This window comes from Onychomys torridus, chromosome 4 (assembly GCF_903995425.1).
Source record: "Onychomys torridus chromosome 4, mOncTor1.1, whole genome shotgun sequence".
Lineage (NCBI taxonomy): Eukaryota > Metazoa > Chordata > Mammalia > Rodentia > Cricetidae > Onychomys > Onychomys torridus.
Genome location: NC_050446.1, coordinates 41097091 through 41122967, shown reverse-complemented (window position 1 = coordinate 41122967; position 25877 = coordinate 41097091). Strand labels below are relative to the sequence as shown.

General features: G+C 37.8%; 1 long non-coding RNA gene across 1 annotated transcript in view; it reads left to right on the top strand.

Annotated features, from left to right (window-relative positions):
- LOC118581144 overlaps positions 1-25877 on the top strand; it is a 118117-nt gene that overhangs the window by 64260 nt on the left and 27980 nt on the right. Inside the window, exon 3 of the long non-coding RNA XR_004944665.1 lies at positions 11244-11419. This is a non-coding gene — a long non-coding RNA (uncharacterized LOC118581144). The remainder of the gene's footprint in view (positions 1-11243; positions 11420-25877) is intronic.

Genomic DNA, 25877 nt, shown 5'->3' with positions numbered 1-25877 from the left:
ACCTTCCTATAGGTCCTCCATATCCAGTCAATACAAGCACTCCAGGCAAGAACAGTTTCTTGCCCAAATTACTATTTTTGCCAAGAAGAAGGTAAACTCCATATGGAGTGTCTTGGACACCCATTTTCCTCTTTGAAGTAAATTGGTACTGCCAACAGCAGATGTGTCTCATTGTCCAGGAACGTCTAAGTTTTTAAAACATTTTAAATGCCATATTCTGTAGGTCTTTGAAGTGTTTGAAGATTACTTACCTAATTGAAATGTATCTATGTATAGCTAGAAAACTTAACTAACATTACTACAAGTGTGATTATTATAGAAGACTATTAATCTGTATTTCTTACTTATCCATTACAATTTAAATGAGCTACATAAACACAATACCTTAAATGAGAGTAGAAATATATATATATAATACAACAAAATTAACTTTAAGTTTTTAATAAACTAAAATCTATAGCAATTTAAATAATTTTACACAAGTTGTTTCTCTTTAAAGTAAGCTCAATAATCTACTCTTTCATCCTGTCATATCTATACTATCCTCTTTTCTTTCTTACAAAGAGACTGAAATTTTAATCAACCCCCTTCAAATAAAAACATTCATAAACAATACTTTGGAAATTTGGGCATAGCTTCTCATACCACTTCCTGCTGATAGGTAGTGCCTGTACTCTTATGGGAACGCAAAGAAATTTTAGGGTTATGGTCAAGTCCTGACTGGAGTATTCTGTGAGCTTATATTCTCAGATCCAGTTTCCTTGAAGCTGTTCTGGATGTTGAATCATCTGGAGACCTCTAAGGGGGTCTTGGCTGATCAAACCTGATGTATCTTAACCTGGAACAAATCCATAGTCTCTTGCTTCCTGTGGAAACAAAAGCAGAACCTCCTTTACAAGGCAACATATCCTTAGATCCAAAATTTGAAGTCAAGATACCTTTAAAATATACATATTGGTTTAACTGAGTAGCCTTTATAATTAAATGTCTTTCTGTAGTTAAAAATCTCAGAAAATATAATCCAGACTCTCTGTGTGATTTCTATCTTTACGTGGCTTATTTTTTATATTACTTTTACTTTGTCTTTAAAGACTTAATTTTTCAAAACTTTCTGTTTCTTTATATAACAAGCCAATGTTCATTTTTACACATAATGTAAACAAATTTAGAAGTTTATTTAATCTGAATCTGTCTTTTTGTGAATCAATTACTTTAAACTGCAGAATGACTAAAACGGAAATGCAAACTTTGGCTGCTGGATCTACCCACCTCAGCTTTCCAACATGGTGGAACTATGTTTACCACCAGCTCTGGGGAAACCATGCTCATTGCTCACTTTGTAAAGCAGTAGGTCCCTGCCTCCATCTAGCAGCCTGTAGCTCAGATACCTTTTTTTGTTTGTTTGTTTATTTGTTTGTTGTTGTTGTTGTTTTGTATTAGCAAAAGCTAAATCTACCATTCAGTGTGCTGCAAAGCTTAGAGAAACCACTGTGTACTGTAGTGGGAATCTGCCATGCTGCTTAGCTCATGGGGGCTGGCTGCCAGCTCCATCTTACAGGCAGTTGTCAGGATATGAGTCTGCTCTGTTGCTGTCATGAGACTGTGAGACTAGGAAGCATAGTGGGCCTCTGTATCTGTGCATTCAGTATCTTTAAGGTTTTTTTAGGTATGTGTGGCTCAGGGCCCAATGGTGAGTGCCTAATGTAGTTGGAAGTTTTTTTGTTGTTAATACAAATTAGGATAGAAAGTGAATTAGGTACATTTTTGACTCACCAAAATAGCATAGATAATGGAATATTTTTGCTGAATTTGTCAAATGCAAAATGGATTAGAAATTGTTGATGTATTTATTGCTTGTATATGTTGTATATAGTTGTTGCACTTATTGTATATAGTTTTTCTTATAATAGCTATAACTTTTTTATTTTTTATTAAACAAAAAAGGGAAAATGTGACGACTTATTGTATTCCCCAATATACTCTGTCTCCCAATAAACTTTACCTGAAAATCAGAGGAAAAGGCCTGCCTAGTAAACAGGAATTAGACAATAATAGTGCATGCCTTTAATACTATCACTTGGCAGGCAAGGATCTGTCTGGATCTCTATGAGTTCAAGGCCACACTGGAAACAGAGCCAGGTGTGGTAGCACATGCCTTAAATTCCAACACTAGTTAACCATGGAGGTCTGGAGGTCTGTATTGAGAGACAGGAAATGACAGAGTTGGGCAGGAAGAGGAAGTGATGTACCTGGACAAAGAGAGCAAATCAGATGGCAGAACAGCAAGGCATATAGGCAGAGGTAGATAGGAAGTATCTCCTTCTTTGGAAGCTGCAGAGTTGGTGAGGTAAGGTTAGCTGTGTCTTTCTCTATTTCCCTGGTCTCTCAGATTTTCACCCCTATGTATAGTTCCAGGTTTTTTAGTTAATAAGACTGTTTAGAAATTCACCTACAATTTAATCACTGTTACCAGAAAAAAATTAAGGTATGACATGCTTTACTTTAATATTTCTTTTTTTCTATTATTTTGATTGAAATTAGATTCTTCTCTTATAAAATACATCCAGACCACAGTTTCTCCTCCCCCATTCCTCTTAGTTCCCTCCCACCTTCCATTTATGTTTAAATCTTTTAATTAAAAAGATGTGTCCATGAGTGTTTTGTCTACATGTATATGAACCATGTGTGTGCAGTGCTCACAGAAGCCAGAAAAGACCATTGGGTCCCCTGAAATTGGTTCTGAGCAGCCTTTGGGGAACTGAGAACATAATCCAGGTCCTCTGTAAGAGAAGCAAGTGCTCCTAACTGCTGGGCCATCTATCCAACTCCTATACTTAAATCATGTCTTTTTGTTTGTTTGTTTGTTTTTTTCAAGACAGGGTTTCTCTGTGTAGTTTTGGTGCCTGTCCTGGGTCTTTGTAGACCAGGCTGGCCTTGAACTCACAAAGATCCACCTAGCTCTGCTTCTCAAGAGCTGAGATTAAAGATGTGTGCCAACACCGCCTGGCTAAATCATAATTTCTAAGATATGTAAACTGAAGTTTATATTTTACATGTTGAAGTGTTATCTATTATTTGTTTTAAAATAATTTATTGGTTATTTAAGATTAAATAAGATGGTGTGAGTATTTATATTAGATTATGAATAATGTGTTCATTCTATTCTTCTTCCTCCTTTGGCTTAACATTTTTCATAACAAAAATTTAATGATTACATAGTGATGGTTGCAATGTGTCTGTGTGCTACTTTTTATGAATAATTAATAGATAAACTTGGAATTTCTATCCTGCAAAATAATTAACTGCTCTCTACAAGTTTCCTTTTTAAAAATGTCATTATCCTTAACAAAGCTACATATGATGTGATTTACAGAATAGATATTAAAGACACTATTCCTGGGACTTGAGAGATGATTTGGCAGTGTTGCTTTTGCAGGGGATCCTAGTTCAGTTTCAAACATCCTTGATGGACAGTTCATGACTACCAATAATTCCATCTCCTGTAGTCTCTGACTCCTCTGGCCATTGTGGAAACCTGAACTCAGGTGTGCACACTGCTACACAGACACACACAGTTATAAAGACAAACACACATACACACACAAAAACAAACACTTAAATAATTTTTTAAACATATTAGGACTGAGGAATATTAGCTTATAGGACCTACATGCAAATTACATAAGATGAAATTTGTGTTACTAATAGAAATTTTGATAACCCACACACCACAATACATCTTGATAGACTGATTAGTCTTCCCCTGAGTTCAAAAGCAAAGAGAGTACTGGTTGTTACATTTCCATCAAGAATTTTATTAAACCTTAGCTCTCAAAGAAAAGCAAGAAAAAGAAATTTTAAAATCCAAAAAATCCGGAAGGAAAACTTGAGACTATTAATTTCAGTAACACATATGTTTTCATGGAAAGTCCAAAGAATCTTTTATTATTAAGTAGACTTTACCAAAGACACCACATAAAAAATTGGTGTTCAAATACAATTTCATTCATCCCTACTGAAAGGACACAATTAGAAAATTAATTTTAAAATTATATTGTTTATACATAAAAACCCTAGAAGTAAATTAAGGAAAAATATCCATTAATGTTACAGTGAAATAAAGAAACATATTGAAGGCTAGCCTGTAACTTGATGACTGATATCCTGTCAAGTAAATAATGTAGGCCCAAGGTTCCATCCTCAACATCACTACACACACACACACACACACACACACACACACACACACAGAGAGAGAGAGAGAGAGAGAGAGAGACAGACAGACAGACAGACAGACAGACAAAGAAAGATACTGAGAGACAGAGACAGAAATGGAGAGTGACAGAGACAGACAGACAAATAGAAAAATTTCAAAGCTAATAGGAAAAACCATTTTAATGGATAAGAGTACTAGATTCAATATTACTGACAATCCACTCCGCCAAATGAATGTAGCCAGTATACTCACAATCAATAATTCATGAGGTTTTTGCTTTAAGTAGGACATCATTTAAAAAACTGTAGTGGTGCATGCTTGTAATCACAGACTTTGAAGAACTGAGGCAGGAGCATCCCAGGAATTTGAGACCATCCTGTATCACACAAGGAAACACCCTTTCAAACAATTTACTTTAAAAGTCATTTAAAATGTACATGAAAATGCAAATAATATCCAAACCAAGTGTTATATTTGGGGAGCAGTCATGAAGAGATGTACAGATATTACAAATAACTATAATTAAAAATAGAATAACAAGGGACGATGCACAAAAATGCTCAGAAAACATAAAAAGAAGTCAAGAGTGGTTTAAAAGTGGAATTAAAGCATAGTGAGTGAAGGACTTTTCTTTAGTAAATGAGGCTGAGTTAATTAGATAGGTGTGACCTCTTGCCTCAGGCCATACTAAAAATCTGTCCTTGGGGCTCAGCAAGTAAGAGTGTGTACTACTCTTGCAGAAGACCCAAGTTTGGTTCCCAGCATCCCAGCTTACAACCACCCACCTGTAACTCCATCTAAGGGCATCCAAAATGCTCATCTGGCTTCCAAAGGTACCTGCACTCACTTGCTCATACCCACGCAAATAAATACACACATACAAATAATCAAAATAAAATAAATCTTTTTAAAAAATTGGATGTTACATAATAAATAAATGAGTACTTTAGAAAGAACCATGATCTCATACCAAACACAACACCAATAGCATGAATAAAAAATGTAAAAAGTAATTTGCCTACATTATATTACTGACAAGACTTAACTCCAAGATTACATAACCAAAAAGTAATTTCAGTGGGAGAGGAAATGTTACAGTGGAGCTGCCTGCAGGTTATGTAAGGAACTGAAGGCTTGAAGCTTTCAGAGGCAACTGACTGTGGCTCACTCAGACCTACACTTTTGCATGTAGCCACAGTAAGCATATTGCTTTGCCAAGCTAGTCTTTGTTGGAATAGTTTCTTTGTTCTGGAGTGAACAGACATTGGTTTGCAATTTCCAGAAAAAAAGTCATACAACTGAAGGTATTTGGAGGTATGTTTTAACTCTGAACACATTAATACCTCAAATCCAGAAATTCCTTTCACTGGATATACACATCAAAAATAAGCCAAGAATATTCATTCATAGCAGCACTGTTCATAGTAGAACCAGAGGCAATGTGTATAGACACAGTAGAATGAGAAATAAACAATGATATGTTCAAACAGCATAGAAAAATAAAAATAAAATAATCTCAAACATATTTAGTGAAAAAAGCACACACTGTGTGTGTGTGTGTGTGTGTGTGTGTGTGTGTGCGCGCGCGCGCGCGCGCTCACACGCGCATAAGTATGTAAAATTATCCATTTTTATAAATTTTTAAATTTCAGATTTAGGCATGATGAATATATGGTAGCTGGGATGGAAACTTGGCAACTTAGAATCATTAGAGAAGAGTCTCAGTGAGGAAATTTTTGTATCAGGTTCAGCTGCACAGTAATCTATGGGGAATTGTCTTGCTTCCATTAATTGATGCGGGAAGACCCAGTCCACTGAGGACAGCACCATTCCCAGGGTTTGGGACCTGGACTCTATAATAGTGGAGAAGGTGAACTGAGTAATAAGCATCCATGCATTCATTTCTCTCTGTCTTACCTATAGATGTGATATGACTAGTTGCTTTAAGGGCCTGCACCCTTGACTTCTGTGCTGCGATGGACTGTGACCAGGAATTGGAATTGTGAACTAAAATAAACCTTGCCCAAGTTGTTTATAGTCAGGATGTTTTGTCACAGCAGCAGAAATTAAACAAGGACAACATCAGCAGTCAGGACAGGGTTTTAACTGAAGATTGGTGGTGATCAGTGAAACATCAGCAGTCAGGACAGGGTTTTAACTGAAGATTGATAGTGATCAAAGACACTGAACAACAGAATGAAGCCATTTGACTTTGTTCAAAAGAAATCCACAGGGATGAAGAGATGGCCCAGTAGTCAAGAGTATTGGCAGCTCCTTGCAAGGATCCAGATTTGATTCCCAGCACCCACATAGCATCTTACAAACTGTCTGTAATTCCGAGTCTAAGAGATCTCACACTTTCTACTCTCTGTAGGCACTAGAAACACATGTGACATACAGACACACATGCAGACAAAGTAAGCCTACATGTGAACTAGTGATAAAAGAAAAACCCACAATCTGTATACTTATTTTTGTGTGCATTTCTGCTATACATTTTAAACTTGAATACAAAGCTGATGCTTTATAATAGAAGTGAAGTTTTTACAGGATCACTGTCCATCACTCTGTAACAGTCATTATTCTACTTGTTTGAGGCCGTCGAAAAGAACTGTACAGTTGGAAAAAGCAAGCCTCATTTGAATCACAAATATCTATCTACGGCTAGTTGTGGGAAATAGAAATAATCCTCTGTAATTCACTGAAAGAAAATAAATACATATGTGAATATATATTTGTCACTTAAGAAATCAGAGTTAGCCTATCATGTACATTTTAAATTTAGATGTTCATTTCTTACATTACATCACTATCAATTAAATAGAAAATTGTTTTTTACATTATTTTATTTTTATATCATTATTTACTGATTTAGTCTACTAAACTTATGCCTGAATGCTTCGTTTTGTTTTTTTTTCTGTGACTATGTCTGTCTTCTGAGACTATGCCCATTGGTCACAATACACTGAAAGCTCTGGTTACCATTCCAATCAAGCAAAAAGGTTTCCATGGACAAAGGAGTGGGTGAGGTGAGGTAGGCCTATCCTTGTGCAGACAACTCCACAGCCATCAGTGGTTGACCTCCTTGCTGAGTGTACAAGGCCTGCACTGATACACCAGTGAATCCACTCTGCAAATAGCTGCCAGTCTGAAGCTGGTCCTGTCACCAATCAGTTTCACGTCTGATCAGAGAGCTGGCACCTAGGTACAGATCAGAATGAAGCATCAACTCCATGCAGCTTCAGCAGTGGATGTCGATTCATTCAACACACAGGTGCTCTGGCAATGATCGCTTTCTCACTGGTCCCTGCCTTCAAAGTTCTTTAGGACTGGCATTTAAATACATGCTACTCCCACATGTATTTGTTTAATTCAGCAATAAGCATAGACTTCTGCAGGTAGAGGCATTAGACAAAGACAGTATTTCATACATTCAAGTTATAATTGCAGTATTATTATCTAGGCAGTTATCTGTCCCATGTCACTTTTACAAGGAACTCAAAAGACAGCACTTACTCAATCTTATTTTCCACTTTTGTTGATGTTTTGTCAGTGGCTTTTGCTTAGCATTGCTTTAGGGAACATTTTCATAAATACGTATTTTTATTAAGAGTAGTAAATGAAGTACAATGTCCCAAGCCACAAATAAAAATCAACCATTGAGTTGTCCCACTATATTTCATGTTTTGGTTTACCTATATACATTTAAAAATAGCACGCGTAATATGCAACATGAATATTAGATACATATCCTAATTTATCTCTTAGACATCATTCATAGTTATTCCTTTTTAAGAGAAAGTCTTTTTATTTTAAGAAGTAGTCTTAATATCCAATCCTGATTTGGAATTCAGGTGGGCCTATGTTGTCCAGGTGGGTCTCAAACTCATGACCATCCACCTGCCTGAACTTCCCAGGTGCTTGGATTACAGGCATAAGCCACCCTACCCAGCTAAGAGAAAAATCTTATTCCTCTCTTTAAATTTTCCTAAAATGTGTGATACTTAAGTGATACAGGAGTGTATAAATGACATTTGTTTATTCCAATAAGTGGGCAGTTTGATTTCCCAGGGGGCAAGCAGTGAAGTGTAAGGAGGAAGTATAGCAAGGCTTTGTGGGAATTATTTGAACCTTCAAGAAATTTAGACAGTTTGGAAGTTAAATAAGGTTCAAGTTGGTTTTTATTGTGAATGTCTAAACTGCTTTGTCTTTTTCAGAGAAGTGTCTCATAGGCAATGGGCTTTCTGTGTGTGGCATGCTTAACTAAATGGTAACTCCACTTAAAAGTATAGGAAAGTATCATGCTTTGTGAGCACCACTTGTCTGTATACCTAGAAAGGTGATCAAAGCTAAATCATTCCTAAATTGTATCTGAATCATTGGATAATTGTTAATTTTTGTAAGAGATATTGGGGTATTTTATACCCTAGTTGAAAAAGAAGTTAGCTATGTTTGTTTAAAAGAACGAGTTTCAGAAATATATATATATATAAAACACATACAGACTATGAAAAAATGTAATAATGTTAACATAATGAATCTATGTAACATGAATCTTTTTTCTCTTGTCTTTTTTATTATTAAGAAATTTTTTATTCATTTTACATACCAATCACAGATTCTCCTCTTCCCTCCTCCTGCCCCTCTAGCCTCCCCCCAATCTTAAAAGTTCGTATAACAACAAGAACAAAACCTAGAGCCAGATATTGGGGTGAAAGCTGAAAAATCAGAGAACAAGCCATCCATGTTCTTACCCCTACAAAATCTTCAACCTGAATAGAGAGACTTCAGTAGCTAGAAAATTTTCCTGGCTGGCCCTGTGGTCCCACGTTTCTCTCACCTACATTCCTGCAGCCACTTTGACACAAGTAAACACACAGAAGATTATATTATTTACAAACTGTATGGTCTATATCAGGCCTCTTGATAGCTAATTATTATCACTTAACACATTTCTAATAGTCTATAAGTTGCCATGTGGCTATGGAATCTTACTGTTCCTTAGGTGGCAGCTGGTATCTCTCACCTCTGCCTTTCTTCTTCCTGTCTCTCTCTTGGATTTCCTGTCTGGCTATAACCTAACTTGCGCTCGGCCAGAGAAGCTTTTTTTATTATTAACCAATCATAGCAATACATATACAGAAAGACATCCCACCACAGAGTTCCTGTTTCCTGTTTTATATACCTTTTTCTGCCCTACCATCTTACTTTCTGGGATTAAAGGTGTGAGTGCTTCCCAAGCAAAGGTATGAGATCTCAGGTGTTGGGATTAAAGGTGTGTGCCACCATTCCTGGCTCTGCTCCCAGCGTGGCCTTGAACTCACAGAGATTCAGACAAATCTCTATCTCCTGAGTGACAGGATTAAGGGTGTGTGCCATCACTGTCTGGCTTCTATGTCTAATCTAGTGGCTGATTCTGTCCTCTGGTCCCCAGATAAGTTTTACTGAGGTGCACTGTATGTCACCACAAATCATGGTCCACTTGTCATCATTGATGGCTCATAAGAAGAGGAACCATGCAACACAAGGCTAACATTTTTTATTAAGAAAGCAAGAAAACCAGAATGAATTCTAACATCTCTGTTTTATTAAGCTAGCAGGGACTCTACCACTGGGCTGTACCCTCAAGCCTCACATGAAGTTTTTAAGTAAATGACCTTTATTAGGAGTTCTTTCACAAAATGTTATTATAAAACTATAGATAAAAGCTTCAGTAAGAAATATTAGCTGGTATATGACCTGTATTTCCTGATACTCGACTTTACTGTGTTAATTTTCATAACCCTGTAAGGTAGCTATGATAGTTACCTTACAACATTTTATAGAAAAGACAACCAAAATAAACACATTACACCCAAACATGTGACAATTAGGTGACAAAGTAAGTCTGACTCAGTAGTATAAACTCTAAGAAAAGTAGGGAGGGGGGAAAGACACAAAAACATCAACAATGCTAGCCACCATCCAAATACTGATATAGAAATATCTAGGTCTACATAAATTTATCTCTGTAAATACCATCAGGTTAATGATATTTATGTTATTTTTTAAAAGATCATATTTTCTTATACATTCCTTCTATTCTCAATTATCATGACTCTACTGGGAAGTGCTATTTAGCCAAACTTTATACAATCAATAAACTGTAATTCCCATCTGAAAAGTCAGCCTGTTCAAGGAGATGACATTGTTACTTTTGTGCTTCAGTTTTCATTGATTTATTAATGAGAACAAGAATTGTTATCTCAAAACAAGATGGTTTCTTTCTGGTGCATTGGCTCTCCTGAGTCCATGAAATGTCATTTCACCGGTTTTAATGTAGATGGTCTAGGAGCAGTATCTAACCAAGAATCATCAGTGGTACTTTTTTCTCCTTGAGTATTTCTGCTTCTCCCAGAAATTGATGACATCCTCTCCAGAATCATGACCTTCCCAAGAATGCTGTACTCTTAATATTTAATATATATTTAAGTGCTTCTTCTTGTATGTTCAGATGTAGTAGATTTAGTACCACATGAACAAAGTATGCTTAAAACATTTAATAACCTCTTAAGCCAGATGTTACCACACATTGCTTTATAATTTGAATCTTTCAAGTCAAATGTGGTGGTAAAAAAAATAATTCACAGCTTGTTGACATTGGCTCAAATTGTCAAACTGGCAGCTAGAAGGCAGCCATTGAACATCCAGGACATAGGAGCAACTATGATGCTGAAAAAAAGACATGACAAAGTTCAATTGGTATGTGTGTCTTGAAGGTAGATCTTTTTTAAATTTTAAAATGGTTTCACTAGTATATAATTGATACTAGTGTAAATCATTTTATGAGATGAAGCATGCCAATATTTTATACTTAATAAGCATGCATAGATGTACCTTGGCTTAACTCCTGAATTATTTGTTTGTAGGAGTATCTATGTGTTTTACAGTAAAGCTAAGGTTCATAAAAGCATGTTAAGTGTAGAGACACAGAAATTAAGATAAAAGCTTAGAGAAGCTGATGTTGCTTGCTTTATTTTGATTGTAGTAACATTGGAGATTGAATTCAATGCTGATGGTATAAAGGATTTAAACAAGAGAAGATATAGTCACTACGTTTCCAATTAGACCTCCCTGGAGAAAAACTGGGGCAGAAAAACCATAGTTCTTTCATGTATCATGGACTTCTGCCAAGTCACCAAAGTTCACTACAGAACTATGACAGTGAGTATATAAACTTACTAATCTCTTCCCCTCTTCTGGCTAGAGATCAGTTCAATGATTGCTATACTTGATCAGCCATTTGGATGTTTTCAAGAGTCTGCTGATACTTATCTGGGTCTTCCTTTCTAAATGTTTAAGATTTTATCTCAATATTTAGTCACACACCCCCTATTAGCTTGGAACAGAAGCAGCTATGCCAGGACAGATGTATGGAGAAAAACTAATAATATCCCCCATGGACCTTTGAAGTCTGACATTGCTGTCCCAGATAATACTTCAACATGAATTCAGAGGCGTGTGTCCTGGTAGGTACAATCCCTCCCTGCTGAATGGGTTCAGGGCAGAAACTACCTCCTATGCATTGATAGTTATATTTCTTTTCATTTTTTATTAAGGAATTTTTTATTCATTTTAAATACCAACCACATATCCTTATATTTCTTGGCCAGCCAAGTCACTGAATGATACTTTTCTCCTTTTTATGTATCATCTCATATATAGTCATAATCCCTTACATTAGAATTTTACCTTCTTTGCTAACTGTCATTTCTGTCTGAAATCTAGTAAAAATGCCCATGCTTAGTATCAGTCCTCTATGATCTTCCAATTGTGCATGTCCAAGAAAAACTTCTCCATGGCATATGGATAAAAGATAGAGGCAGAGAGACTTGGAATGGACAGAAATTCCATTAAGGCAAATGTTCTCACTCCAGGAACATCTGTTACAAAGAAGGAACTAGATGACAACCCCCATGTCAAACAGATGTCTGAATAAATGTCCTCACTTTCTTCTGAGTAACTGTCTTTCTTGTTACCATTACCCATTGTTCTTCTGCACTGTCTTCATTTCTTCTGTGTTAATAAGTATCTGTTACAATTTAATCTGCCACTTGTACTGGAAGCACAAAAATAATATCAGATGCTAGGTGAGTTCAGATTGTCACTTTGATTACGAAGTACTTTGTCATTTATGTCACTAGAAATTCTTGTTTATAGTCATGAAAAGTTATCCCAATAACTGTGGAATATAAAAAAGGATTATAGCGTAATGGATGCCAGTCACTGATTTGTCCTTGTGCCTTGATCTGGTTTTACTTCTATCCTTTCTTTCTGTCTGGGTCTGTCTTTCTCTTCTCGTCCTCCCTCCCTCCCTCCCTCTCTCTCTTTTGCTGGAAGACAAGATTACAGGATGAAAATATGAGAATGTTTATATTCATCATGTAATTTTGGATATTCAGAACAGCCTTTTAATGAGAAATATGATCACAGGGATGAGGAACCTCCATGAACCACTCTAGGTAATGCTCTAAAGTACCAAAATCCTAGAAATTCAAGGCACCCAGTTTATTGCAGATGAGCATCTCACTTTTTTCAGTGTGGATTCCAACCTCCTTTTCCTACAGGTGGTGAAAAATTTACAGTGAGCAATTGCCTGTCTTAAACCAGGATGTGCAGAAATCAAGTGCAGAATCAAAAATTGGACACAAATATCCTGACCCCTCACCTTTCCCTCAATCCACTGCACTAATTTTCTCCTTGGACTGTGGTAGCAGTAGTAGGCATAGCCAGATGCCAAGAACCTGTTCCTTGTGTCATCAGGAAATAAATTTCACGGGTAAGGGAGCTCAGCTAGTGACTGATTGCAAAGCACTTTGAAAATGGAAAACCAAATACAGCGTAAGCACTAGGTTCTGCTATCATTCAGAAGGGAAGAAACCAAGTGCAGGGCTATCATTATGATTATTTGTAGCTGGGATACAAAGGAATTTGACAAGAAAAGCAGAAAGGGCCATAAATAATAAGACTAAAGAACATAAAGAAGTTTCACTAAGGACCTTAGCTTTATTTTGTAAGGCATCAAACCCACAGCCTATCTCGAGACCTTGATTATATTAATAGTTTTGAAACAATTTGATTCTTAAATATTATATTAGTTACTTTTCTGTTACTGTAATAAAACACCATGAGACCACTTAAGAAAGAGAGTTTATTATGGCTTACTGTCCCAGAGGATTAGAATCCGTAATGGAGGGACAACAGAGCAGCATATATCAGGGTTTGGAAGCAGGAATAGGAGGCAGAGATCTCCCAGCTTAAACTATAAGCACAAAGCTGGAAACAGTAGATGGATTTTCACTCTGAAAGCTCACCTCTGGTGACATACTTCCTTCATCAATGCTACACATTCTAACCTCAAACAGTGATACCAACTAGAGACTAAGTATTCATATATGCAAAACTATAGGAAAAATTATCATTCAAACTACTACGTATATCTAAAGAAAATATCAAAACAATGATGGCTAACAAGGAACTATAAAGTTTAAACAGTGAGATATTTAAATAGACCCTCCACAATTCTAATAGAAACATAAAACCTCTTATTTGGGAGAAATTGAGACTCTCATAATGTTCCAGGTAGCCTACCAGAGATGAACACTCAGACACACACAGCATATAGCCAACTGAAAGTCTTTATTCACTGTGACCACACCAAAGTGTTCAGGAACCAAGGTGTGGCACCAAGTGTCCAGAACAAAGGGTATTTTAAAGGCAGAAATCACATCCTGGTGATGCTCAGCCACTTCAGGGGGCTTTGCAGAAACAAGCAGTTTAACAAAAGCCAAGGTAAGTAATTAGCTGGAGGGGGTTCCTGCAAAATGGTAGTTTAGCCTGGTGTTGGTGGTGCAAGCCTTTAATCCCAGCACTGAGGAGGCAGAGCCTGGTGGATATCTATGAGTTCAAGGCCAGCCTGGTTTACAGAGTGAGATCTAGGACAGGCACCAAAACTACACAGAGAAACCCTGTCTCGAAAAACAAGCAAAGAAACAAACAAGTATCTAAAAATCAAAGAAAGAGATAGTTTAACAGAAGCTAAGTTGGCTAAGTCACCTTGACCTTGGGTTCCCAGAATAGTGATAGATGGTTTTCCATAGGATCTCCTTCAAGGAGATTAAATTCTAGTTAAACCTTAAATGGCCTCAGTAAGATTACAAGATGGAGCAGTTTCTGCCCTGTCTTGCCTTCTCACAATAACACATACACAAAGTCCCAGAGACTCAACTTGACCATCCACAGGAAGGACTTTAGGGACAGTTATAAGTGAACTGTAGTTAGAGTTTTCCTGCCTGGCCCACAGTCAGGACAAATCTCTCTCACCTGCCAGGCTCACAGTCGCTCAGACCCAACCAAGAAAGCACACAGAAACTTACATTGTTTTAGAAACTGTATGGCTGTGGCAGGCTTCTTGTTATCTACTTCTTCTATCTTAAATTAACCCATTTCTGTTAGGCTATATTTGCCACATGACTTGTGGTTTACCAGTGTCTTTACATGTTGCTTCTCATGGCAGCAGCTTTCAGTGTCCTTCCTCTACCAGCCTTTCTGTTCCCTGCCTCCTCCTCTTCCTTGTCCCGCCTACCCTATCTTTCCTGTCTGGCTACTAGCCAATCAGCACTTTATTTATACAGAGTGATATCCACAGCACTTCCCCTTTTCTTTTTTGTTAAAAAAGGAGGGTTAACTTTTACATAGCAAAATTACAGGTAACAAAACAATTATCAAGCCAGAATTATAGTTACAATATTAAAGAAGATATCCTATCCATCTTATATTTGTGAGTCTAAGGTTTTATATCTAATTTATCTTTTATCATAACTGAGGAAATTATAACTATCTACCCTTCAACCACATCAAAGACCTCAGAAGTAAAATATTACCTGAGAACTGGGAGAAGGATTCAAGCAACTTTCGGGAGTCTTGCAGGGTAGACAGAGACAGCTGGCAGCCTGGACAGTCATCTAATGTTCCTTTGTAAAGTTGGGGCATTTGTGTTCAGCCCACAGGGCTAGAGTCTCTCAGTCACTTCTCTCAGTGTCCTGTAGAATGTCTGGCAGTTTCCTCTGCAAAGCAGGAACCTGAAGGACCATTTTGTCAAGCAAAGTTTAGTGGTCACCTTTCTATGGATCCTGCACATCCAGTCGATCAAGCAGTCCAGGCAAGAACAGTTTCTTGCCCAAATGGCTATTTTTGCCGAGGTGAAGATAAACTCCATATTAAGTGTCTTTAATGCCCATCCTCCTTTCTGAAGTAAATTGGTGCTGCCAGGAGCAGACATGTCTCACTGTCCAGAAAGTCTAAATTTTAAAAATATTTTAAATGCCATATTCTGTAGACCTTTGAAGTGTTTGGAGATTATCTGTCTATCTGAAATATCTCTGTGTATACCTAGAAGACTTAACTAACATGGCTATGAGTATGATTATCATAGATGACCAGTTATTAATCTATTTTTAATTATCCATTACAATTGTAAATGAGCTGTACAAACATAATACCTTAGACAAGAGTAGAAATACACACACAGTATAACAAAATTAACTTTAAGTTTGTATCAATAGACTAAAATCTATACCAATGTAAAACATTTTAAATGAGTTGTTGCTCTGTAGAAGTAAGTTCATTAATCTACCCTTTCTTCCTATTATATCTATATCATATCCCCTTTTTATCTTTAGAAAGAGATTGCATTTATAATCAACCTGTTTTAAATAAAATATTGGTTTTTCTCTGTCCCACACCAGAGGGCTCTTCTGATTTGGGACACAAGAATCTCTTAACCTTTTCTTTTAACAATGTACTTGGGTTTAGAGAAGGAGTGAGCCAATTCCACTCCAAAGCCAGCTGGGAATTTGGGCGTAGTTTTTCTTACTACTTCCTGCTGGAGGGGGGTGCTGTATCTTATGGGGACATAAAGAAAATTTTAGGATTATGGAGTAGTCCATTAGGGTGAACCTCTGAGCCAGTTGCCTTGAAACCATTCTGGATGTCGGATCATCTGGGCCATGGTGTCATTGGAGACCTTTCAGGTGGTCTTGGCTGATCAAACCTGATGTATCTTAATCTGGAACAAATCCACAGCCTCTGGCTTCCTGTGGAAACAAAAGCAGAGATTCTTTTCCAAAGCAAAATATCCTTATATCCAAATTTTGAAGTCAAGGTACCTTTAAAATTTACATATTTATTTAACTCAACAGCTTTTACAATCAAATCTTTTTCTGCAGTTAAAAGTCCCAAAGACAACACAAACCAGATTCTCTGTGTAATATCCATCTTTGTAAGACTGAAACGCTGCTGTGCCTGCTGGTTCTGCCCACCTCAGCTTCCCGAAGTGGGGGTGGTACAGTTTACCACCAGCTCTGGGTCTGGAGCCATGTGTACCATCAACTATCAGAAGCAGTTCCATCAAAGCAGTGCATAGCCCAGAAAATTTTTTTTTCTCAAACTAGCAAAGGCTAAATCTACCATGCAGCAGAGTAAAGTGCCACTTGTAGACTCCTCATTCCCGCCACAGTGCAGGTCAGACTCACACGCCAGGAACCCACCATAGTAGCTCAAACTGTCAGGCTGCCACTAACTTGAGAGAGACAACTAGGAATCTGTTTTCAGCTCCTTTTTAGAATCTTTTTTTTCTCAAGTTTTAGGTGGAAACTCTTGCCAACACGTTGGGCACCATTTGTAGTTAAAGTTTTCCTGCCTGGCCCACAGTCAGGACAAATCTCTCTCACCTGCCAGGCCCACAGTCGCTCAGACCCAACCAAGAAAGCACACAGAAACTTACATTGTTTAGAAACTGTATGGCTGTGGCAGGCTTCTTATTATCTACTTCCTCTATCTTAAATTAGCCCATTTCTGTTAGTCTGTACTTTGCCCCATGACTTGTGGCTTAAGTGTTGCTTCTCATGGTAGCGGCTCACAGTGTCCTTCCTCTACCAGCCTCTTCCTCTTCCTTGTCCCGCCTACCCTATCCTTCCTGCCTGGCTACTAGCCAATCAGCACTTTATTTATACAGAGTGATATCCACAGCAGTGAACCAACTTGAGGATGACATTCATTTTTTCCTCTTACTTGTTTGATTTTTGGTGATAATTTTCCCTTTCAGGCATGCTTTCCCACTTTTATACCACCTGTCTAATTCTGAAGGGACAGCCCCAGTCTCAACTTGTCAATAAACAGGCCTTCCCACTTTTATACCACATGTCTAATTCTGAAGGGACAGCCCCAGTCTCAACTTGTCAATAAATATGTCTTGACTGATGAGTTCAGCACACATTAATAACTCCTTCTAATTAACTGATTAGTTCTTAACACTTTTTTTTCACTTTTGCTGAAAATTCAGTAAAGATTTATTTTACTATTATGCATATGTGAGTGTGTGTATGGCAGCAGCAGCACATACATCTGTGTGCAGGTGCTGCTAAGCCCAGGTATTGAAGATGTCACATGAGCTGGACCTGAAGTTACAGGCAGTTGTGAACTGCCTGGTGTCGGTGCTACAAACCAAACTCCAGTTCTCAAGCAGCTGCAAGTGTTCTTAACCACTGCTCCATCTCTCCAACTCTTTCCTTAAATTTTTTGAAGACAAAAAGTAATGAGAAAGAATGCTTCAGTTACTTTTTAAAATATGCACTACTAAAATTTAACAACTAGTATATTTTTTAAATCTTTTATGTTTTTTTGCTAAGCCACTTTATAAATCAATAGTGAAGATAATGATAGACCCTGTCTGAGTACTTCAGCATCCCTTAACTAAGGATGAAGATAATTCCTCCCATAGTCCCAATACTGTTTATAAGTTTGAAAGTCAAACACCATCTTGTAATATAAAACTAAATCTATATTAAAATTTGCACAATTGTCCCAAGTAGCATTTATGTAGCAGACTCTATTGAATCAAAGTGCAATCGATATCAGACTTTAGCAATTTGCATTTGATTGTGGAACGTATTTACCTCTTTCGACGTATTTTGTTTGGTTGGGGGGGGGGTGGTGGCAAGAAATGTCCACTCCTTTTCATAAGACTGTTTGAAAATGGTTAACTTGATAGCTTAACAATGTCAGCCTGAATTTGTGTGATTGGTTCTCATGCAACAATTTAAAAGGACTGTATATGCATTTAATTTTCTATAAAAGGGAAATCATTCAAATGGCAAGAGTAAATTACTCTTAAACATTTTTACAAAGCTTTTACATTTCACAGATAATTCTTTAACATATATAGCATGATGACTGGCATGGTTTCAAAGTGTTTGTCTATTAGTGATTTTGATTTTGATTATACTTAAGATGGCTGAGGGAACTGCATTAGCTTGATTTTTCTCCTTCTAATGAACAAGCATAACTTTATAATTCTGACATTTAATCTCCAATTCTTTCAATTATAGACACTAGAAGCTGTGTTTTCTATTACCTGCATTTTCCTACAAAATCCATAGCTCCATAGTAATGAAAATTTAGCAGTTTTCTATTAAATGTGTATTATTTTAGTTGTTCCTAGTAATTCAGTCCTGGCACATCTTACCTCACAATATCTCTGTATTGTGCTGCTGTCATCTTGTGCATTACTGAAGGACAGTGTGCCCCTAAACTCTGTCCCATCTCTGTCATGGTAGTTTGTATCAGATATTTGGTCACACTATGCTCAAGAGTCAGGTATTTCAGAGTTTCAAAGGAAGAAGTGACTTGAAAGCTCAAACTATTGAAAGTCCTACTAATTCAGTTGAGTCCACCATTGTGTGTCTCTTTTTTTCTTAGAGTATACACTAATTCATGGGGAGAGTAGAAGGAGAGGCTAAAAAGCCACATGAAAAGTGGCTGCTAATAAAGAAGCCAACAAAGTTGTAATGTCTAGGGCTAGGAAGACAAAGAGTATATAGTTCATGCAACCCAAGTTTGGGACATGGGAGGCTCAAATCTGTAAGAAGAGTAGAGTTCAAAGACAAAACCATTTTGTCAGCTTAATTTTTATGAAAAAAATCATCAAATTCTTAAGCTTCACATGTTGAAGTGTTTAGAAGCTGTGTTGGTTGTTTTTGTGAAGTTGGCATGGACCTAGACACATTTGGGGAAAGGAACCTCAACTGATAAAATGCCTCCCTCAGATTGCCTGTAAGCAAGTCAGTGGACATTCTCTTGATGAATGTTTGATTTAGAAAGGCCAGCCCACTGTGGATGATGCATATCCTGTGAACAGGGTCCCTGGAAAGCATGAAAAAACAGGCTGAGCAGGACAGCAAGCAGATTTTTTCCATGGCCTCTACCTTACTCACTGTCTCCAGATCTCTGCCTTGAGTTCTTGCCGTGGCTTCCCACCTTGATTTCCCTCAGGGATGGAATGCAATTGACAGTGGTCAGTTGAAATAAATCCTTTCCTCTCTGCAAGTTGCTTTGTGGTCATGTTGTTTTATCACATCAATATAAACACTAACAAGACCAAAGCCAAGCTGAGAGTGATAATTGACATGTAGGACTGTGACACTAATAATATTGAAAAGAAGTTAAATGATGTTTGGGACATATCAATGGCAGGGGAGTAAGATGATTGTAGCCAAGGTAATATCACAAAATAAAGGACATGATTTGTCCAATTAATGAAAGGCAAATCATGGATAAATAGTTGGAAAGGGGCACGTTTCTCCAAAGGGAAGTCTCATTATTTTCTGTGGTGATACTACTGAAGACAGAAAAAAATTATATACTTTCAAAACTTTAATAATTGTCTACTTGCAATCCTCTTATTGCAACAAACAGTTCCTCTAAATTCAAAAGCCAAATGGCAAAAATTAAATGCAATTTCTGAAAATGTTTAATTAATTAAAAATTAAATATGAATTATTTAGACTCTTGAGTAAACACCATTGTACACTATTGATTGAAGTAAAGATTTCTTTATTTTGTATTCTTATTTTGCCTATGGCCACTCAATTGTTGTATTAGTGGCCACTGATAATGCAGTTCCCTTCCATTAGATTGCTTTGTAGTCATGTTAAAATCCATACTTGACTGGTAACTTCTAGGATCTCATCCATGCTACTATTTTCTAGATCTTACTGTCACCACTACAAGATTTATAGAATAAGAAACTGGTACACTGCCGCGGACTGGATCTCAGCTAGACCACCAGACCGAGGGAGAACGGGGTGAAGGTACTCAGGATAAGTGGGATTCGGCGAATGACAGACAGCCACAGACAGGAGAGTATGTTGTGAAGCTGCTGCAATTTTACTCAGACCAAGCAGTGAATTTTATACAGTTACTTGGGGAAACACGGCAATCGGCCAGTAGGGTGACAAACATAGAATCAACAATGTAGTTACACACTTTTCTCAGAATGATTAACAGATCTCATGAGTATAGCCTTTACTTTTTCTTTTGTGGTTCCTCATCCGGACAGAGAACATTACGGCCCTAGCTGTAGTCTCCTTCTACACCTTTGTCCTGTATCAAAATTATACCCTTTTCATCATTGTTCTAACCATGGTTTCATTTGTGTGAAAATATCTTAACCTTTACCTGTGGGTGAGAAGGCACCAGGGGGGTCGGTACCTAGCTAATCTTTCCATGAACTGTAACTTATGCCATTCTGTTTTCATACCATTATGATTCACACATCGGTTCCCATGTACGTCATAAGCTCCCGTAAAAGGTAATGGCTCTAAATAATTATTATGTCTAAGATTAAAGTTAGGGGGTTGCCACCATCGGCCCTTGATGAGAAACTTTATTTGTCCCTGAATAATTCTTGTAGGAATGGCTAATTCCTGTAACTGCTTCCTCGCAGCTGCTGTCGGCTGCGCGTGTGAATTGCCTATGAGTGCCTGAACCTTTACTTTCATTCTCTCCTGGCTAGAATCTTCGTCCTTCTGAATCATAAGTTCTTTCTGCTCTAAATCATTCATGAATTCCTCCAAACTTTAGAGACCCTCTTGAACTGTTGGCCTAAAAGCTTGAATCATAGGTGGGGGTATTGAAGCCACTTTTGAGGAATCATTACTCTCTTTATGGGGCACATCAGGAACATTAAGAGTTAACTTCTTGGAATTAATACACAAGGAAACAACAATAATTACAGCTGCAAAAAGAAGAAGGCAGAGTGCCAGCCAGCCTCTGCAAGCAGATCTGCGTGGTTCCGTGTAGCCTGGCACCTTGATTCGGGCAAATTGATGAGGGGTTGCCGGGGGCATAGACCCGAGGGCCGCGAGCCCCCCTTTCCCATGTAACTACCTTATCCAAGGCATTTGTCATGCAGGCGACACCATCATGGGCGTGGCAGTTCCCCCTTTTTTGTTTTTAAGGCGGAAGGCATACAGGTCCTCATGCACACTGCCTAGAGATCTGGTTATCGTCCTGAAGAGACAAGGGAAAATCACGATAACATAAACTACAATTAAGGCAAGAATGCCTATGAAAATAAAATATTGAATCCAATCTAAGGGATTCATGGCCTTAAGGTCTTCTTGTAATCCTTGTGTTAAGACATTCAGTGAGCCAGCTTGTATACGAGCTTGGCTCATGGCCGATATGTCCTTTTGAATGGCTTCTTAATCATGAGTAATGGAAGAATCCTTCCATACCCCCAACAAATGATGTTTAACTTTATCCCAATTCTCAGAGGAATTGTAAGGAAGTGGAGTCACACAAATAGCCTTGTATTCTTGATGACATCTAGTTTCCATAAGTTTCTTAATATTGGCAACATCTTGTCCTAAGGCTAACATTACTTCTTCTAATATATTAATCTTTGCCTCTAATTTCTTGTCTATAATTGCTTGTTTAGATAATGCAAAGGAAATATTCTTATTTAAATCATTTACAAATTGAGCTGTATGAATCTCTTGAACCAGGGCGGTGGTAGCAATGGCAAAAGTAGTAATAATAGATATTAATGCTGTTATCCCTAATATCAATGTTGTAACAAATCTTCTCGGCCTTATTAATTCATGAAGCTGTCTGAGTACCTGTAAAGCTGAATTATCATACTAAGTCATGTTATGTAATTGTATGGGCATCATTATAAAAGGTGGTCTTTTCACAATCATCATAATCTGTATTCTTTGTCTTTCCCTTGGTGAAATACAATTAGTGATAATGCATCCAAAGCAAGTTATATGATATGAGTTAGACCCAAGAGCAGAGATATTTACATGTGTAGCAGAGCCTAGCAGCAGAGCAAAAGGATAGGAAATACACGCTCTAACCGCAATGGGAGATGAGGTAGTTTCTTTGGGTCTTTTCTGAGACACTGGGCCTGAAGCAGCAACAAGCCGAAACAAGTCTGGATGTTTTTTCATGTTTCCGGAGGGGGTTCTAGCCACCCACACCGGCTCAACATACCCTGGTGAAAACCACCTAGTGATTTTTTCACCATGGCCCACAAATGTGTAATTATTAAACTTATCCTTATGCTTTGAGAGATAATCTTCATACTTCTTCTCTCCAGAAGAGGCGGAAAAATCCCAAATAAGCAATTTAGACAGTAAAGGATTATAGGAGGAGGCTGCGTGAGGAAACCCACAATGCAACCAAGTAGGAAAAGCAGTAATACCATCATCCCAAAATTGATTCTTATCTCGATATTTAGTGATACAGGAATCAAGAGGCATAAAATTGACAGACTTAAAAGTTTCATTCATGGTGGGATGTCCCATAGTAAGTAGTTGAGTCTCCCAGATCCATCTAGGATCTCCTTTCTTACCGGTAGAGCAGGGGGCATCAGTTAAAAAGGTTCTGTAGCTGGTGGAGAGACACCCAGGAGGAGCTACTCCTTGCAGGGCGAAGCAAATTGGTAATGAATCTGAGCTTCCTGTAAAGTTTATAAATGAGGAAGCGCTTGCCCTTTCATCTGAATCTTGGAACCCCCCCTATGATTTCTGTCTGATTGCTCAATACCTTATAAGTCTCATCATCCAACCACCCCGCTACATGTAGAAGGGGAGGACGAGGAACATAAGCCCAATAAGTAGAAGGGCTGGTAGAGGCCATAGTAGGCCCGATAGCAATCAAAGACAACATGGCTACAAATAGCATTTCTAAAGGAGGGTTAGAACATTGTTGTGAGGCAAGTGCTTTTGCTTCATTTGCCAGATGTTTCAGCTGGGTCCATGTTGGAAGCTTTTGTAGCTTCAGAGTCAGCTTCTTCATTTCCTGAGTCAGCTGGGCCATCGCTAACTTCTCCTTTCGCTTTTGTAGTTTTCTGTGGCGCCGGCCTGATGAGTCGGTCTGGAATCCACATGTGTGATTCTGTATCCTGTGGAAAGATACAAGCATACCCTTGCCCCGAAGTTATTAGAGGGTCGGGTCCTTTCCAGGATCCCGAAAGCAAGTCTCTCCACAGAACTCGTGGCAATGGTGATGCCATCTCTTTTACTGCCCAATGCTTAAGAGCAGAGGAATTATTATTTGAGTCCATGTTCAAATGATTTAATACAAATAGAGAATGGCTTAAAACATGATAGGAGGACATATATGAGTTAGCATTTTGCAATCTTTTTTCTTGTAATTTTAATGTCTGATGAGTTCTTTCTATGATGGCCTGCCCCTGTGGGTTATAGGGAATCCCTGTCGTGTGACTAATTCCCCATTGCGCTAAAAATACCTCAAAAGGTTTTGAGGTGTAGGCAGGTCTGTTGTCAGTTTTGATATGCATGGGTTTCCCCATGATCATGAAACATTGTACCAGATGCTGAATCACATCTTTTACTGTTTCTCCTGATCTGGCAGACTCGTGGACAAAATGAGAAAACGTATCCACTGTTACATGAACATACTTCATCTTCCCAAAGGAAGGAATATGGGTTACGTCCATCTGCCATAATGCAAGAGGCTTCAATCCCCTAGGATTAACCCCCATTTTTAGACTCTGATTTTGTGGAGGGCAATGAGCGCACTCCTTAACTATATGTCTAGCTTGCTCTCTAGTTATCTGAAAAGCTTGCTTTAATGCATTAGCATTCTGATGATGCAGAGCATGACTTTCTTGTGCCTCCTGTACTGTAAGGAGATTAATTCTAGTTAATAAGTCAGCCATGCGATTACCATGGCTCAGGGGTCCTGGTAACCCTGTATGGCCCCTAATATGTCCTATGAAAAGTTTCTCTGTCCTTTGCCATAACAGAGCTTGCAGTTCCTTAAGCAGAGGCTTAATAGTAGAAGAACCTGTTAAACTTGCTGTTTCTATGGTAGGAAATAAATTAACCACATATTTTGAGTCTGTATAAAGGTTAAGGGTCTGGGGAAAATGTCTAAGTGCAAGCAGAACTGCACGTATTTCCGCTTGCTGAGCTGTTGTCTTCGGTACAATTTTTATTAAAGGTTCTTTCCCTTCCGAGTATACCGCAGACCTCCCATTTGCTGACCCATCTGTAAAAACCACAATACCCTCTGCTAGGGGTTGAGAAACACATATCTTTGGAAATATAAGAGGAACTTCTTTTATGAATTCAATAAGAGGGTCTTTGGGGTAATGAAAGGTGATTTGTCCTAGGTATCCCATTAAGGAGAGACACCAATCTTTTGATTCTTGTAATAAGAGTTCCAATTGTTCTTTATTATATGGTATGATTATAAAGGCTGGTTCCTTGCCAAACAATTCTCTAGACCTAATTCTGCCCTTATATATAAGTTGTGCACAAAGAGAGGGATAAGATGTAAGTACCTTCTTATGTGTGTGTGGTAGGTGTAGCCATTCCAATACACCTTCCTGCCATAGGCAAGCTGTTGGAGTATAATCTGTGGCAAAAATAATTAAATACCATGGAGCCAAATAGTCTATTTGATGTACTTTAGCTCTTTCTAAAGCCTGTTCTATATGTTTTAAAGCCTGTAAGGCTTCAGGAGTTAAGTGTCTTATTGACCTTGGGTGAGCTTCTCCATGTAATATTTGATACAGGGGGCTTAATTGTCCTGTTGTGATGTCTAAATATTTTCTTACCCAATTTATATTTCCTAACAATTTTTGAAAATCATTGAGGGTCTTCAATTTATCTACTCTGATAGATGCCTTTTGGGTTGTTATATAATTATCCCCTATCCATTGTCCCAGATAACTAAGTGGCCTATTTTTCTGAATTTTTTCTGGAGCTACGACAAGGCCATAAGCTGTTAAACTACTAATTGTCTCTTTGAGAATTTTTTCTGTTGTATCTTTATTTTCATGAGCCAATAATATATCATCCATATAATGAATGATATATGCAGAGGGAAAAGTTTTTCTTATTGGTAAAAGGGCCATATCCACAAATTTTTGACATAATGAAGGACTGTTCTTCATTCCCTGGGGTAATACTTTCCAATGAAATCGTCTATAGGGTCTCTTAAAATTAACTGAGGGTATGCTAAAGGCAAATCTAGGGCAATCCTGAGGCTGTAATCTTATTGTAAAAAAGCAGTCTTGTAGATCAATGACTATAATGTGCCAGTCCTTCGGTATGGCCACAGGGGATGGGAGTCCTGGTTGTAGGGCCCCCATATCCTCCATTGTAGCATTTACTGCTCTTAAATCTTGTAGTAGTCTCCATTTTCTGGATTTCTTTTTTATGACAAATACAGGAGTATTCCATGGGCTATTAGATTTTTCTCTATGTCCTTTCTCCAGTTGTTCTGATACCAGCTGTTTTAATGC